Below are 17302 nucleotides of genomic sequence, written 5' to 3'. Positions count from 1 at the left end.
TCAAGGTCCCTACTCTGCCTCCACTGGCCAAGCTCGTTATTTTTGGTCCAAGACTTAGTTTCTGGAAACCACATATGTGTTCAAGAAAAAAAAGTCTAAATCATACATTCCATCTCACAGTGTCATTTCAATTGAAACCACTCATTTTCATGCAGAGAAACAGAGATACAAATGCAAAGTCATGTTATGTACACTACATCGGCCAACACAAATAACTAAGGCTCTGCTGACAAAACAGGGCTTCCTGTAACCATATATGCTGAAAAACAGATGCAATATCTGTTTGACATCCATTCAGTCTCTTTAGCCTTAGTCTGGCTTCTTCCAGCGAAGCTCAAGTTGACGGGCTCAGGGTGGACAGGGGAGAGGCAGGTTGGTGACAGGGAGCCTCAGCAGCAGCCCCAAGCAGCTCAGGATTTCAGAGATGTCTTCCACAGCACACATCTGCCAGCAGCATCAGCCAGCGTGCTGAACACTTTGTTAAAGACACTGATAACTCTCAAGACAGCATAGCGATCTTGCATGAAAAACAATTACCCTTAACTCCATGATGCTGAGCCAAAATTTGCCCAAAACCACGTGGGAAATAGTGACTGAGGTGAAGCCTGACCCCATGCAGCCCCTCAGCTGGACCTCCACGAACCCAAAACTGGGTGTACCTGCTGTGGGCACTAAGAACTGCAGTAAGAAGACAGCAAAAGTAGCTTCACTATTAACCACGGGGAGGGGGGAGTTATTTGTCTTTATAAAGCAGCATGAGGCCACGCAAAACACACAGTCCTTCACAAACAGAGAAATATAAAAATGATACCTTAATTGCACATATTTAAATTATTTATGCTGTAAGTCTAAAATCGTGTCCTGAAGCGCACATTCAGCAGCCGTAGGGACCAATCCACTGACTTTAATGCACAGCTCTGCATAACTATCAGAAGAGCTAAGTAAGAAAGATCAGAAATCTTTGTTACCTGTGGCTTGGATCAAAGCACCCGATGTATGGTGGGGTAGTGAGAGTGGCAGCAACTACAGTTAATTATGGACATTTTCAAACTCAGACCAAAGAGACTTAGCGTCGAGGTATTCCTACTCGTGTCTTTTGAAGAATACAAAAGATTTCACAGATCTAAGAGAGATGATTTTGCAAGCCAAGGGTCTGGTGGTCTGGTACTTTGCAACATGGCAAGTCCTGCTGTGCTACAAAAGCATGTAATCACGAAGCACAGCCTTTGCAGTTGGTAGTAGGGTCACGGATGTCTGGTTGTGTGATCCCTGCTTTCAAAATTCAGAAAAATGCATCATCCAGTGTTGATTTGTATCTTGGTCTTAACTTGCAGGACTAAACTGACTTGAAGGCTGAAGAAATTTTTTCCTGCAGAGTACTGTTCTGATCACCACCCTGCAATTTTACCGTGTTCAACCGTATCATTTGGTCAAAATGACCTACTATTATGCACAGAGGGTAAAACACAGAATCAGCTAAATATACGCATCCCCATAAACCAAAGTAGGAACAGAATACCTGGGACGAGGTAGTCATCCACACTCCAGTGCCCGAAGTCTGTAATTTGCAGGATTCACTTGTTTAAAAACAAAAACAGTGCTTTCTTTGCCATCCGGGAGACCAGAGAGATAATGCGAGTGAATAAATGAAGTCAGAGACACAATCTATCGAACGCTTACTATTGGAAGGAAACCTGAGTATAATAACTACCTCCTCTGAGGACAGCCTTAGTCCTCTCCAATTCACGATGATACAGCTGTTGCTGTAACAAGGATTGCTCATTGCAACAGAGAAAACATGAGCTGAAAACATCCTTCAGTGCACTTTAGCACTGAAGTAGCCTGGACCATACTAACTGCATAGATCTGCAAGAACTACCAGACAAGAGGATAAAGCACCAACTCCAGAGCAGCCACGCACCAGCAGTAAGTTGTAGCAGACACCTAAGGAACTGCCCTCTTCCCCCTACACTCCCAAGAAGCTTCTAGTTTATGGTTTTCTCTCCAACAAACTAAACTACTGAAGATTTCAAAGCCTTTTCTCTGCCACTACATACTGCTTAATCCATATTGTGCTCCAGAAGCCACTCAACACAGCAAACAAAACTTATACTCACCAACTGATCTGGAAGGAGAGTTTCAGTGGTTTCCTAATTAGCCCCCATGGTAAGCAGTTTATATGCAGAAGCACAGCATTTAATTATTCTTTACAGTCTGGTTTTGTGGTCAGATCAACCATCATCCGGCACTAGCTCTCAGACTGGTTTTCATGTTTCCCTAAACAGTTTTGTACTCTGTAGTACGCTGCTTCCAGCCACGTACAAACAGCTTTACTGTGAGACCCACAGGACCAGTCTCTTGGCAGGTACAAAAAGAGGAAAACTTCCTTCCCTGCAAAACAAGCGTCTGACTTCTCGAACCGAGGTGCCCACAGCTGTTGCCAGCAAGTACTCAATGCTACAGAAAGAAGGGGAACAAAAATCATTACTTACACAACATGGAAAAATGACCAGCGAGGGAGGGTTAGGATGGGTCCTTTCTCGACTACGATAACAAGCAGTTTACTCTGAAGTAGAATAATTGATTACTCGTTGGGGTCTGTGTGGCCGCAGCAGACAGCTAACAGCGAAAGCACAGCTGACGGTCACCGAAGGGCAGCAGCTGAAGGACTCCAGTCTGAGCTACAGCCTTTCTCTGCCTGGCACGGCTCAGTTCACCTCTAAGTAAGAACTGATTGCTGATTTAATTAAAAATTGGTCTGTAAAGCTTGCACAGTTTTAAAGTGGGAGTTGTCAAGGTGGCTGAGCTTCCTCCTACAGAACTAGTTTATGCAGCGTGTTTCGCACACCATAATTTCAGTACCTCCCACACAAAATCTGACCAGGAAAAAAGAAAACATCATAGCTTCCCATTTCTACTCGTAGACTTGTATGTAGTACATACGGTGATTCAGAAGCAAGGTCTCCATCTGTCTTGCGACCCAGTCACAGCAACTCCATTACAGACACTTATTTGCTGATATAACTCCAAAATTTTAGTAGGGAGGTTCTGTGGTCAGTTTCATAATGAACCCACAAACCTTTCAGGTGGTTTTCTGTCATACCTCATGCCGTGACCTCAAATCTCATAAAGCAGGGCTCTCTGCCAGACAGGAGGGTTCAGAGAGAACTGCTACACGGTATTTAAGTCCTTGCACTTTTCCCTAAAGGATGGTGGATGCTGGGGACCCTATATCACAGGAGAGGTTGTACTGTCAAATACACATCCAAACTGATGGATAGTTACAGTGGTTGTAGCAGTGGAGGAATTCACATCACCTCTAATCAATCAGTGAAAACGTATAGACACAACCTGCACACCTGAACAGTCTTATTCTGAAATATTCTGAAATATTCTGAAAAATTCTGAAATTATGAAATAAGATTTCATAAGACTCACACACTCATATAACCCTTAAGATGTCAGAGGCTGGTGCAAAGTAATTATACTAAAAAACTCAGAAGACCTCTGAAGAGAGAAAACAGGCTCTGTGAGTTTAGAGCAGGAAAGCCACCAAAATACATGGTATAAAGCCATACACTCGATATCTGACAGACGCTCTGACACTGGGTCTTCTGTCTTCATTAACAACTCCCTCACAATTTGGGAATCTGAATATGGCACTTGATTATCCACTGATATTGTGCAGCTGAAAAAAAAAAAATTTAAAATACTCCCTGCCAACATCCCAGGAAGGCTGCAAGATATATTTTCTGCAGATAATTTGGAGAACCATACATAAAACTTAGGATGTAAATTCAGGTTAGTTGCATCTAACTGAAGAACATCTACTAGAGAACATCCTCCTAAAAAGATCATTCATGGCTTGATCTTAAAAGGTAACTAGCAACTGAGGTTTCTACACTACCCAAGCCCACTCCTCACTTTAGTAAAGTCTTCTAGGTGGGAAGCACTTGAATCAGAAACATGCTGTTTATCTAGACCATGGCTTAGTTAACAGGACCTGCCTCTCACCACAATATGAACAAGAGTTACCTGTTACACTGCTGAATGTGTCCATGCCCAAGTTCTGCACCTCTTTTCCTCTCCCTCTTACTTCCTGTCAGACCCATACATCCTGCAACATACAGAAAATGGTTCCTTTTCTTTTTTTTTTTCCATTATGGAGATTTTTTCACAATGGAGATTTTTTTTTCCACTATAATAGTTAGCAATTCTGCTACATGCCTTTATTATATTTAACATTTTAATTTATTGGTTAGAATTTTGCAGAGTCTTTAGCATTTCTGAGAATGCTGCTAATGTTCACATGCAGGTTAGCACCAGTAATTTATTTCTAAACCGGCAGCAAGCCAGGACAAGCTTAGTCCAACTGCCCTTTAGGATGCCGTCGTCATTCTGGTTGCTACACAAATTAGCGGTTAGGAAACAGGATTGCTACCTTGCAATTGCTATTCTTTATCCCATTTCAATCACATCTTCTGCCATCCACACATCCCATATATTATGGTTTTGATCCAATCCCAAATCATTTGATTAAACCCAGCTGTAGCGCACGCAGTATCTGCCATCAGGTAGGAAGAAGCCATCATCATTTTTGAGGCAGCAATCACCGCAGATCCCAAGAGCAATCACAAATAACAACACATCTACTCTCTGAGAAGTATGCCACCCAGGTGATTAACAGAGAAGACTGAATCCCTGTCCTACCACAGCTGGGACAGAAGCCCAAGTTTCCTTGTGCTTTTTTTCTTCTTCTTCTCCCCTTCTCCCAAGTGTTTCCTGCATTCATGCTCAGTACTGCACCATGCACTGGCTCGAATGCCAGCTAAACAGCAATTTAGAAGGCTGACAGGAGGCACTAAAGCAAATGCTGCTGGCTACACCCTGTTTTATCTCTGAGTTTCTAGCCCAGGGTTCAACTAAAGAAAATAACTAGGCAAATGTACAAAAAAAGTGTAAACCACCCCCAATTGCTGCTCTTGGTATCACCATGTTCAGGCAAGTTCAATTATTAAATTACTGTATGTGTGTGGGTGTACGTACAATTAGGGAAGTATTCTTCTTGCACGCTTCCTGTTTTAAGAACAGGACAACCTGTCACAAATTATACAGCCTGTGAGACCAGAACCTATCACCCAATCTTTCTCTGTTTGCTCTAAAATAAAGCAAGATTAGCTCCATTTATGTCAGAGCCAGACTGATGCGGCACTCCCAAGAATTCAGGACAAAAACCACCACTCTGAGATTTGTTCTTTAACATACCCACTGAAGGTAACGTGAAAAATGCAATGTAAATAATACATAAATTTAGTGAACATGATCACTATAAAGGAACATGATAAATATAAGGAGAAAAAACTTCAAGTACCAACTATATCAGTTACAATTAAATAGGAATATTTACTATGGCTGGGAAAACAGGATTGTCCCAACTCTGGAAAGCATCACCACTCTTCAGTTTGTTTCAGCTCCAACTATTTGTTTTTTTAGAACAAATACAAACAACAGTATTGTACTTTCCACTACTTACTGAAAGAAAGAAAACTAGTGAAAACAAGAGGCAACACTGAAATGTTTTGAAAGTTAAAAGAGAAGCTAACTTGCAATACAAATACACATTCAAATTCAGGTACCTTTTTGACCTGGATTGCACACAGGAGTTAAAACCAAGCTTACAGCAGTACAACGATCACGCTGGTAAATTTCAACACAAGATGATGGGTAACTCAGATGTCCATCCAGACCTCTCTAAAGGTCTAAGAAATACCCTGTTATAAATGTATTGATAAACTTTGAGAATGCAATAAACATGCATGAGTGCTTCTCAGATTGTGAAGACCCCTAGCAAACTGTGATATGAAAAGTCCAATATAATTTAGTGAAGCAAGTAACATCTACAGAGAGACACAGTTGTAATACGCAGCTGCACTGGGCTACAGAGTTGTAACAGGTTCCCTCTATATTCTGCAGATTTTCATTAAAGCTTCCACACTTGACGTAACCTCAAGTTTTTCACAAGAGATGCCACCACAGAGGCACAATACTTGCCCAACACACTTTAAGCCAAATGAAATAATAACCCTCAGGACTCCTCCAGAATAGGCGTCACCCATAGTAGGCCGGACACACAGAAATCTTGCTTGTTGACAGCACTCTTTGGATATCCTGATTCACATCCGTGTGGCAGAGATCCTGCATCCAGAGTGTGAAACAGCATAACTCCATACCTATCAGCTCCTTGCACAAAAGAGATTTCAGCATACGGTTGCTAGAAGATATGGGGTAACACTTGCTTCTTGCATCACTGTTGTTGGGACTGTAGGATTAGTGGTTTATTACCATTTATTCCAGTATCAGGCAGATGTTAAGGAACAGCTCCACTGAAAAAAAATATGCAGGAAACATTACATCAAGAACTACACTTCTTGTATCTTCGGACTTGGTCATGTTTCTGTTTCTGGAGCACCACCAGGCAGACAGGTCCATGTGGGTACCCAAGGAGCAGCAAGCAGCCTCAGATGAAAGAGGTCCTGGGGACTCAACGGCTCAGCCAAGAGTTGTGTCTGCGTGCACGGGTACTGGGACGGCTGAGAAGAGGGGATCTCTGTGGGGAACACTACATCTCAATTCATTCTTTCAGGCCTCAGCATCTCCAAAAACTGAAACAACCCCTGCTGTTACTGGGCTCTCTGATTTGAGCTGAAACACTGGCACACACATAGATGATCTTCAGGAATAAACCTGCAGTAAAAACACATTTTCACTTAAGCTATACTTGTTCTAAACAGAGCATAAGAACTGAGGTGTGCCTTGCCGAGCCAGGTGTAATAAGGAGCTCAGAATAGCACAAAACTGTGCTAGAAATGCATAAATTTACCCCATAATCAAATTAACACATTTCCTAAAGTAAAGCAGCAACCTTTTTTTGTAGGAAACACGTTTCCATTTAAGTTCTGTGATACAGATTTAAAATCCAGTCTCTATGCCAGTTTTTGCAGATTATCAGTCGTACCCTGCTATCATAGCCATATGCATTCACTTGTGTTTACAGATCAGAAACAAACACCTGCCAACATTGCAATTCACTACTTTAAATCTTGTGAACCCGAGTCTTAAAAATGCTTGAAAAACAGCTTTTACATCAGGTAAAATATATGGGACCATCGTATACTCCTTCCTTTAGTTTAACTAATAAAACAAGACTAACCTGTCTAAAGAGACACTTAGCCTCTATCATTAAGAACAGCATAAATTGTGTTGAATTTAATACTAATGCCTCACAGTATTACAGCAGCAATATGAATGGTGATCAGGACATAATTAAACCCTGGAATTTACAAGCGGCGGGATGACATGAACAACACGATAATATACTATCTATCAGCTTAATTTACCGCATTGCTGAGCACAAGCCTATATTAAGGGCAACTAATGGCCTTGCCTTAGAAATCTAATAATTACAAATAATAACTCACCAATTCCACCCTTCTGGACTGAACATCAGATTATATGGCATAATAAACAATCACACATTAAATAAGCGCATGAAAAAAAAATCCTGATGAGCTATTCGAGCAACTCCCAGCTACCTATCAGAGCTGATAGGGCTGTAGGGAGTGAACCACCTATGCCCCTCAATTGACATTGCCTAAACCAGACTAAACTCTGACAGGGCTTAGGACTGAGTAAGTTTGGACAGTATGACTTAGTGGGACAACACAGGTCCTCCAGGGCAGACAAGCACATCCTGATCAGCTATGCCTTGCTCAGCACTGATGCCTCCTTGCTGCATGTCCTGGTCGGCACCAGGACATGTGGTGCAGCTGCACCACACTCATCAGAGTGCTTGGGCTGGGGAGCTCTTCTGGCCCTCCTGTGTGCTTGGTCCAGCTCGTCAATGCCCTGTCCAAGAACATCGGTGACACTAGCATGGATACGTGGACTAGTCTGGTAGGGGAAAGCTGCCACCGCTGTGACTGACAACATGGCAGAAGTTTCAGCTTTCAGATCATGTGTGGGTCACTGCCATAGCCAAGTGCATAAAGCCAGCGAATTCATTGCTCCTGGGAGGAGTGTAAGGCAGCGGTAAAATGTAATGGAATTCGGGATGGAATTCAGATGTCCAAATGGAGGTATTTCTGGTGTAGACTTCAGCAAGTTGGTTCTTGCCTAGACTTCCATCATAGCTAACGGAGTAAAACTCATTTCTACAACATGACTCACCTCATTCTAGACATCCAAATTCCATCAGATACATCAAACTTAAAAGTGATCACTGGCCTCCCCTGACAATAAAAGTACCCTAAGGCAATCAGCTCAGATGTGCAAGTCTTTAAGCTGGCAGCTGCAGATCTCTAACATCCTTTCTTGCCCACTCTAGTACATAAATTATGGGCATGCTGTTTTTTGCTTGAGTTAAGAAAGATGGGCAAAGATGCATACATATAAGACAAGGTTACATTAATATATCTAACATTGTGTGACTCTTTGATGCAGAGCATTTTTACCAAAATAAATAAATAAATAAATAAAATTATGTAAATACTGTATTAGGTCTTTATAAAAATGAATGTGTAATTTTTCTTTACTGATTTTTAATACAAGTCGTATAGAAGTGCTTCCCAAAACTGACCATACTGCTACAACAGACCACAAGACAAAAGACTGGGTATTGGGTTTACATGCCAAGGGCTTGGTAGGAGGGTTTATGCAGGGGTGGCCTCTGTGAGCACAGCCCATGAGCTGGCCCATGTCGGAGCAGAGCCAGCTCCAGCTGCTCCAAAAGGGACCTGCTGCTGGCAAGAGCTGAGCCATGAGCGACACTGGGTGGGCCTCTGGGAGAGCAGGGTTAAGAGAAGGGAAAGAAGTGTTGGGCAGCTGGGAGAGAGGGGTGAGAGCCAGCCCTGCAGCCCCCATAGGCAGTGCAGCAGGAGGGCAGGAGGTGCTGCAGGCAGGCAGCAGCAGTTCCCCTGCGGGCTGTGCAGGGAGAGGCCCCTGGTGGAGCAGGCTGTCCCCCTGCAGCCCATGGGTCCCACATGGAGCAGATCTCCACGCTGCAGCCCCCCCATGGGTGGAGGAGCCCCCGGTGGAGCAGGTGGATGTGGCCTGGAGGAGGCTGCGGCCCATGGAGAGCCCCCGCAGGAGCAGGGGGTCTGGGTGGAGCTGCCCCCACCCGTGGGGGACCTGTGCTGGAGCAGTTTGCTCCTGGGGGATGGATGGACCCCGTAGGATGGAGCCATGTGGGAGCAGTTCCTGAAGAGCTGCTGCCTGTGGGCAGCCCCCACAGACTCGGTTGGGGAAGGACGGCATCCCTGGGAGGGACCCCACGTAAAGCGGGGCCAGCGAGGGACCCTGACAGAGTGGCAGAAATGAAGCATCAGGGACTGACTGCAGCCCTGTTCTCTGCTGCCTGTTGACACTTGGGGGGAGGAGGTGGAAGAGGGTGGATGGGGGCAAGGTGTTTGTAGTTTGCTTTTAGTTTCTCACTGCTCTAGTCTGCTAGTGACAGGCAATACATATTAATCTCCCTACACTGTGTCTGTTTTGCTTGTGACAATAATTGGTGAGTGATCTCCCTGTCCTCATGTCAACCCATGAGCTGTTTTTATCATATTTTCTTCCCCAGTTCTTCTGAAGAGGACAAGTGAGAGCACAGTGTGGTGCTGCTGAACTGCCTACTGGTGTGAAGTCACCACACATACACACGACTTAAAATGTAGAGGACAATAAAAAAAAATCTCTTACATTTTCAAATCCCACTGGGGGATTCAGGGCTTTAATGCAGGCACTGGTATCCTCACACATACCACATTGAAACTTTAAAAGTCACTCCTTCCAGACTTATTGCTATTCAACAGATGGCAATTCCCCTGGTTTGATACACGGAAAGAAATAAAATAAAACAAAGAGTTTGGAAATTCAAACAGGTTAGCCACTAATGTTACAGAGAGAAAATCCTCCTGGCATTCACTGCAGTAACTTTACCTGCAGAAGTATGTAACACCTGAAATATCACTGGGTGAACATGGTGGGGAGAACTCAGTAGCAATTATTAAGCAACATTTTTAGAAATCTATTGAACAATTTGCCCTCCCCAGAGGACAGTGTAAGAAACTAATATCTCTCTCTTGTTCATCCTTGCTTGCTCGCAGGAAGCTATTTTTGGTCTTACCTACCTGAGGAAACTGACTGCTAAATTCACATGGCCTCCACCCATGCCCTTATAAATTCAGTTTCCTTCCAGACACCTGATTTTAACTACACTGAACATGTTTACGTGAGGACTAGGGCATGAAATTAAAAGGCTGCAGCTGGTTGAATTCAGAGTCCCAGGGCTAAATCCTTTATCCAACGTATCATAAGCACTTCCTATTACTGTCTGAAGCCTTCTACCGGAACATAAATGAACCCGTTTTACCTACCTTACTCTCTCTTAGAAGACCTCAAGCTCAGATTGCCTTTTAATCCCAACTAGTTCCTAGAAGAGTATGACGTTATGCCTGACTCCAGAAAACAGAAGTTTTATCAGTGGTGACTGGCACCACCCCTTCCAGAGGCCTTTACGTATATGATAAGGTTAGTTTTACAGCCAGTCAGTTTACAAAGTGAGGAAGAAGATAGTTCTGCTGCCTCATTAACAGACACCCTCTTTTTCATGTACTCTCATCCATCATTGCATCTGCATTTTGCTGCCTCTATCAATGGAAGGTAGCCTTGAGAATTTTGGAAACTGGCTCTGCAGCAAACCTAAGTGTCTGAGTGGAAAGACCAGCTTACACAATTGTCTCCCTGTTCATGCTCTAGTTTTACAAGAAACAGCTGGATCATTAATAACAATATTTGCAATTCTGCCTCTAAAAAGTGTGCTGGCACTTGTGTTTGGGTGAATGTATTTTATAAAGCACTGCAAAGCAGGACTCAGGGCTGTCTAGTGGTAAAAGCAGGAGCAAAGTTGTGCTTCCTCTAATCCCTCAAAAAGAGAGGGGAGCTGCCTAGTAGTCAGGGAGGAATGCAGAATTCCCAACTATTTTGTATGTAAAGAATTATTTTTACATATTCCTTTGCTATCAGGACACAAAGGAAATCAAATTGTGTTTCACCTGTGCTGTGCACTGTGGGGATCAGCCACATTTTTTAGAGAAGAAGCCCACGCCTGCAAGTAGAATGAATTGTATGATCCAAGAGGTATTTTCCTCTTTATAACTTTAGTAAAGCCATTAATGTAGTCAAGTTGTGTTTGATGTCTATAATCAGTACAATAAACCAAGAAGAAATTAGATTATAAAAGCTACATTAATATAAGACCTGGTTTTCAAATGGCTTCTAACAGTCCACCTGTAGTAATTGCACCTGCAACCATCTCTCATTTGGATACTCATGAATGCACACTGATCAGTCCTGTTCCAGGGACTGTTACGTTGTCATCAATGCATAAACACAGACTTTTGTACACACATGTCATTTTACACGGCATCCCAAACCCTTTGTCTCAAAGAACATCAATTCAATTAACAAGTAGTAATCAGTTATGTGTTTAAGGTAAGCTCTGCTCTAATATGTAACCACAAACTTCTTATCAAAACCAATCCCACTGCCCCTTGTGTAAAGTGTATTTCCTCAAGCATTTAGAGAGCAGCAGATGAAAGCAAGAACCATGCAAGTAAGTCATCTGCCCAAGGTCACATTGCAGGCCAACAGCAGGCCAAAGTACAAACCCACAGTTGCCTCATTCAGAGGGCTGCCACCTGTTCATAAGGTAGACTCCAAACACATTCTTGAAGCAGACTTTGGCACCTCTACTTAACTCAGTTTGAATCTGCTTAAAGAAAAAACAATTTCCACTGGACAATGGAGTCCTATGGTTCTAATGGATTCGCACTGGAAATGAAGTAAGTCTGGACTCGTAAGATGACAGAAAAGGTAGTACAAAGTTGTTATCTTGTTACCCCTCAGGAAGTTTTGCCTCTGACCTGCTAGGAAATTGTTTACAGTCTCAATGTTTTTAAACTAGAATTGTCATGGGTCATAGTTATTAAACAGCATTTTCAACCTGCAGGCAGAGCAGGAAACAGTAGAAGTGAGAGAATATGCCATCTCAGGTTTTTGGGAAAAGTATGGACACGACTCATAAGGTCTTCTGGGACAGATCAAAGATTAGAGAATGCATTTGATTTACTTCATGGGTTCACCTTTGTCTCCTGTGCGTCCTCCACTCCTTCGTTTAATTGGTTGATAGCCACCTCTCTTTCACTGTCTTGTTCATTAGCCCTGGAAACTGTACCACCCTCTGAAGAAATAGCAGGATTTTGTATTGAGGGGACTTAAGGCATCCTCTAAATCATTGTCTGAAAATACAGAGTTCTGAGTATCATAAAGACAAACGGTATAGAGGGTATAAACCTTAGGGATGAGAGAAAATGCAAAAGGCTGGCTCTGAGATTACAGGGACCAGCATCTTCCCTCCCTTACCTGCGCCTCCTTCCAACACAGCAGCTCTCTCCATCGATCTGTGGCTAACAGACAACACAGCAGTTACTCATTCACCTAGAGCACACAGTGTAAAGGTCTCTGTGTTTGAACTTATGTAGGCGATTCTCCGATTTGTATGTACATTTGGACTCTAGCACAGTGAACAGTTTTCTGGAACTAGATTTTTTTTGGATCAGGAAACTGAAGGGATCCATCTCAACAGCTCAGACGGGTCTGGTAAGGTGATGCAGAGACTTTGTTTTTGATAGAAATACTTTCAGGTGGTTCGTAGAGGTGCTAAGAAATGGCCAAATGACTTGATCCTCAGAGGACTAGTTTTATTTGGGGGTTGTGTGAAAATTTAGCTGTTAAGACTAGTTGTGGTAGTTAAGGCAGAACTCTACCTGGAAGCCCCTGGGACTACTCTTTGCTCTCTGACTTACGACAAATTGCCCACTATGTGTCTAAATTCAGACCTCTCCCAGAAGCAGGGTCTTAGACACCAGTTCTATGCCATAAAACCCAATTCCATAGTAAAATGTGGAACACAGACTAGGATTATGTACAGTCAGTATGTTATTCACAGTGCCACCAATCTAGGCACTCTTTATACTATTTTGATAGCTTGACTCCTAGCACTGGAACAGGCTGCCTACAGGGGTTGTGGAGTCTCCTTCTCTGGAGACGTTCAAAACCCACCTGGACACATTCCTGTGTGACCTGACCTAGGTGTTCCTGCTCCAGCAGGGGGATTGGACCAGGTGATCTTTCAAGGTCCCTTCCAATCCCTTAACACTCTGTGATTCTGTGAAATGCATCTCCTCCAAGCCAAATTATCGTTATCCCATTGAAGGAAGAAATCAGGCCTCCAATTGCTAATAAACATAACTGGGGCCGACAACCACAACAAAGTTAAGGGAAATAATCTTGTCCAAGACTCCATTATAACTATCACAAGTTGTTTCTTATAAAGATGTAACTTTATAAGGATATGTATTACATATAAAGATACTCATTACAAGAAACTAAATTCCTTACAAACTGCTTACCATTGATCTCTTCTGTTCAATATCCAAAGGCCTAAGTGTACATCCCATCCCAACTCTCTTTACATAGATGCAAAATCTCAATTAATTCTTCCGCCCAAATTCCATCCAGAGCGAAGGAGCTCAGTGCTGAGCACTCAGCTAGGAGTTCCTCTCCCTTCTTACCCAATGCTGGGAGAGGATAGGTACATCATATAATTACTATTTGTTTGCCAGGCAACCACTGCTGTCAACACCCTTCCTGTGGAGCACTTTAAATTAACCTGCTGCATAAGCTATGGAAGGACAACAAAAGCCCTCACCAAGTTAATGAAACTCTTTGCTGCTGAAATGTCACATCTACAAAGTACAGGTAGCCCAAAACAAGGGGATAAGTTGGATAGAAAAAATAAATAAAATGAAATAAAATAAAAACCAGAATAGCACTTTCCTTCCACTTAGTAAAATATTCTAATTTTTAAAAAATACCAAAGAATGGGAGGAAAATCTTACCCCTTTTAGCACCAAAAGGATTTGATGCAGGTTACCCAAAGTTACTTCCCTTCACAAGCTCACCAAGACACAGAAGGTTGTGGACATAAAATGTGTTGCAACCAGAGGTCCTTCAAGTCCTTGCTTTCCTCTGAGACAGGGAGTGGACAGCTCTGCTTACAAGTGAGGGACTTTTAACCAGGTGCAGTGCCCAAACTGGTCAGTCCAGCCTACTGCTGTCCTGGTTGCCTGGAACCAAAATGCTGGTGAAAAAGAAAGGCATCTTTCTGACAGTAAAGGGGAGGAAGCAGTGACTAAAGGAAAGGAGAGGTAAATGCAAACTCTGCTCTCTCCCCTCATCTCTCTCAAACAACACAGGCACTGAGCTGTCCCTTCTTGCCTACCATCACTAACGGGAAGGAACCATCTAAGTGGGAACTGTGTTTTAAAAACTGGTCTTCCAAATGCAATTTTGCTCCAAAGAGTTACTGAAGAAGACCTCAGGGGAAATCCAGACCCACACAAATGGTACACAAGCAAATGATGGTGTAAAAAAAGGTGTGCCCTACCTGCAGTGCAAACTGTAGCTCTGTTGTGCTGTCCAGGATCAGCCCAGCATGAAATAAGATCCTTCCTGTTAGGAAAACATTTCAGCAGTCTTGAAGAGTGCTGCTTAAAGTACTAGCTTAAACTGAAGACTGCTCTGAGCTCAGACAGGTATTAAAAAGGTCAAAATGTCTATTTCAAAGACTTAATAAATTCATAATAAATTCTTAATAAATTTCAGCTCTTCTCCTCCTGTCTGGCTTATGAACAGAAAGATGGGTGCCACACTAACTGCACAGTTGTAGACAAGAACTGAATGTCAAATAGAGGTCTCCAGACCCAGAAGTTCCTGTCTGAGTTCAAAAATGCAGGACAATCAGAATTGTTTTTACATTTTAAGCAATGGCACCGCAAGCAAGGAGTGTGTGCAGACTCCTTTTCTGCACCAGAAAGCCTGTCTGCTGCTTTCTCAATTCTATCTGCTGGATGAAAGTAATTCTCTTTCCATATCTTTAAACTAACACAGTATAAAAAAGGTCTTACTGCTGAACAAGTTTTTCATATAGAACACTTCTACCTTTTTATGCTAACATGTCATAGCATCAGAGGTAATCAAAACCAACATAAAGCTGCCAAAAGCAGCAGCACATCTCAAGGGTTCTCCTGGTACCACCTTGTGGATTGGGACCTGCAGGAGGAACTTCAGTTGCTTCACCTACTTGGTACAAGGATGTTGCATGGCAGATAAAACTTGCTACATTAGCAGCAGCACAAGGTGATTCTCAAAATAAAAACCTTTTAGCCTCCTAAATATGTTGTATGCAGTAGGTGTGTGTTTTAAATCTGACAATAAAATCCTGTTATCAGCTCGAATTCTCCTCTCGTCACACTAAGATTCTGCTGTAGATCTCTACAAAAGCACCAGAGGCATTTAGGAAGTTGTTAGGGAAGAAGTTTTAGGACGATGTGCACACATCAGGGTCTCCAGGCCATTGTTAGTTTTGGTCAACAGGAGCACTGAACTACAAGGGATCTTGTTCACTGGGCCCAGTTTTATTTTTTCAAAAAAATCATCAACCTGTCCATGAACCTGTTACAAATAACTGTGGGTTTTGTGCCCAGAGCTGCGTCCTGCTTGCAGTGCTCAACATCCATCCCAACAGCAGTGCTGACACGTGTCCAGACAGCTAATCCAGATCTGAATCATGGTTCACAGAAGGTGACTGCTAAGTTACTAGCATAACACATTTATCTTCCATAATTTACTCTTACGTGTGTCATAAGGGCTTATTTTCAGGCCTTCTAGGAAGGGTCTTGTTGCTTATTCTTAGCCAATAATCCTTGTAGAGTATCGGTATTTCAAGCTGTTCCTCACACAAGTATCTTCATGAGCAGCTGAAGCAGCTCTCTAATGAATTGTTATTGTAAAAGGACTTCACACGCTTTTTTCACAGCTTCTGTGCAAAGACATGCTATCTTACTGAATACTATTTTTATGGACCTGATCCTTTTTTAGACAGCAAGAAGATTACAATGAAAGCAAGGCCTCTGGAGCAACGGGGTGTCTGTTTAGTCAATGCCTGCTGTGGACGTTTGCCACAGTACCTCTGCTGGCTTAACACACAGGTGTCCAGACAAAAACCTGGCCAACTATTACTCTGTATTCTGTCAGGGGTTTTAGAGCTGTCACTCCTGTATCCTTTGAAACAAGCTTTACAGTGAACTGGTGTGCAGTTTTGGCACATCAACAAGTCCTGTGCTCGGATGCCATCCAAAACATTGATCTGTCATGTGCTCGCCTGCTCGGTTGCCTGTCGTGTGCAGAGCAATTTCAAAACATGCATTGGTGACAGAAGCCTAGACGACTTATTAACTGCACCGTGTTAAAAAGCACACACCCTAGTCACTAATTCCAGCAGCAATCTCCTCTCGTGTTGTCCAAACAACCTCCTAATAAGCAAAGGCTGATAAAAGACTTAGGAAACCCACACAGCTCTTTCACAGATGGACTTTGACAAAACCCCAAGTCGCAAAACACAAACTACCAATAGCTCTTCACTCTGCAGTGAAAAAAAATCTACACAGCAAATTGACTGAATGCAGCTGGATTTACTGTGGGATTTCAAATGGGAGGTCTGAAGTACTTCTGATGTGGCACGTGTTGTGAGAACGGATGGACCCCAAACACTCCTGTGTACACGGCAGACAGGGCAGACACGGATGTATTTACATGGAGCAATGCGAGCTGCCCCTGGCATCTGTCCTGCTGCAGAAATCTTTGCAAGCACAAACAACCACGGTGAGAGACCAGCATCCTCATGGCCATTTACCACAGTCTTTTAGCCGAGATCACTAGCGAGACAGGCTGTTGGAGCTGCCAGTAATGGCCATTTTCATGATCTGACCATTTTGTGGCAAACAAAGCTAACTTGACAAACTGACTTTTGCTGTGCATGGTTAAAAATAATAAAGAAAAAGCAGGAATGGGCCTAGTTATTACTTCTGTTGTCCACTCAAGTCAACATCAGTACTCTCTGTCTTAACCTCGCATCATGTTTGCTCACAAAAACTCCACTGCAACTACAATGGACAGCAATGCTCAATTCCAGATACGTGCTAATGATATTAATGCATTTTTGTGGCCTCTAATGCTCACACAGGCTACCATGCAACACTGATTTTTATTGGCATCAACTCTGTAAGAGAGAGGACAGCAGCAAACATTTCACAGTCAAAAACTTTAGGTTAAATTTGGTTAGTTTCTTCCA

The 17302-nt window shown here is 42.9% G+C and overlaps 1 protein-coding gene across 12 annotated transcripts in view; it reads right to left on the bottom strand.

The window, feature by feature from the left end:
- Positions 1-17302, bottom strand: part of MOB3B (MOB kinase activator 3B) — a 92843-nt gene that overhangs the window by 62130 nt on the left and 13411 nt on the right. For 3 of the 12 annotated variants that reach the window (XM_068666600.1, XM_068666602.1, XM_068666606.1), the window contains exon 3: positions 4036-4117. The exons of 7 other annotated variants lie outside the window; for them this stretch is intronic. The gene's annotated coding sequence lies outside the window, so the exon portion shown is untranslated. Of the gene's footprint in view, positions 1-4035; positions 4118-10424; positions 10526-17302 lie in introns of those variants that run through there. 2 more of the 12 variants (XM_068666609.1, XM_068666607.1) reach the window with 2 other exon arrangements.

This window comes from Anas acuta, chromosome Z, assembly GCF_963932015.1.
Source record: "Anas acuta chromosome Z, bAnaAcu1.1, whole genome shotgun sequence".
Lineage (NCBI taxonomy): Eukaryota > Metazoa > Chordata > Aves > Anseriformes > Anatidae > Anas > Anas acuta.
The sequence above is the reverse complement of the archived record's forward strand: the minus strand, read 5'-3'. Positions and strand labels throughout refer to the sequence as shown.